The sequence below is a fragment of the Arachis hypogaea genome, chromosome 16, assembly GCF_003086295.3.
Source record: "Arachis hypogaea cultivar Tifrunner chromosome 16, arahy.Tifrunner.gnm2.J5K5, whole genome shotgun sequence".
NCBI lineage: Eukaryota > Viridiplantae > Streptophyta > Magnoliopsida > Fabales > Fabaceae > Arachis > Arachis hypogaea.
In genome coordinates this window covers 51,279,582-51,280,426 of record NC_092051.1, presented here as the reverse complement: position 1 = coordinate 51,280,426, position 845 = coordinate 51,279,582, and the positions used below count along the sequence as shown (strand labels likewise).

At 40.6% G+C, this 845-nt stretch overlaps 1 non-coding gene across 1 annotated transcript; it reads right to left on the bottom strand.

The window, feature by feature from the left end:
* Nucleotides 1–467: 467 nt before the first annotated feature.
* LOC112760290 (small nucleolar RNA R71) lies at nt 468–575 on the bottom strand. The gene has a single exon (XR_003180738.1). It is a non-coding gene; the product is annotated as a small nucleolar RNA R71 (small nucleolar RNA).
* Nucleotides 576–845: the final 270 nt, after the last annotated feature.

The window sequence follows — 845 nt, the reverse complement described above, 5'->3', positions numbered from 1 at the left end:
GGAAACTAAGAGAAGCTAAATTACAACAATCCAGCAAGCACCTTTCAGAAATTTTCGAACAGGAAGAGGAGATGGCAGCCGAAAATAATAATAATGCAAGGAGCATGCTTGGTGACTTTACTGCACCTAATTCCAATTTACATGGAAGAAGTATCTCCATTCCTGCCATTGGAGCAAACAATTTTGAGCTGAAACCTCAATTAGTTTCTCTGATGCAGTAGAACTTCAAGTTTCATGGACTTCCATCTGAAGATCCTTTTCAGTTCTTAACTGAATTCTTGCAGATCTGTGATACTGTTAAGACTAATGGAGTAGATCCTGAAGTCTACAGGCTCATGCTTTTCCCTTTTGCTGTGAGAGACAAAGCTAGAATATGGTTGGACTCTCAACCTAAGGATAGCCTGAACTCTTGGGATAAGTTGGTCAAGGCTTTCTTAGCCAAGTTCTTTTCTCCTCAAAAGCTGAGTAAGCTTAGAGTGGATGTTCAGGCCTTCAGACAGAAAGAAGGTGAATCCCTCTATGAAGCTTGGGAGAGATACAAAGAACTGACCAAAAAGTGTCCTTCTGACATGCTTTCAGAATGGACCATCCTGGACATATTCTATGATGGTCTGTCTGAATTAGCTAAAATGTCATTGGATACCTCTGCAGGTGGATCCATTCACTTAAAAAAACCGCCTGCAGAAGCTCAAGAACTCGTTGACATGGTTGCTAATAACCAGTTCATGTACACTTCTGAGAGGAATCCTGTGAGTAATGGGATGCCTATGAAGAAGGGAGTTCTTGAAATTGATACTCTGAATGCCATATTGGCTCAGAATAAAATATTGACTCAGCAAGTCAAT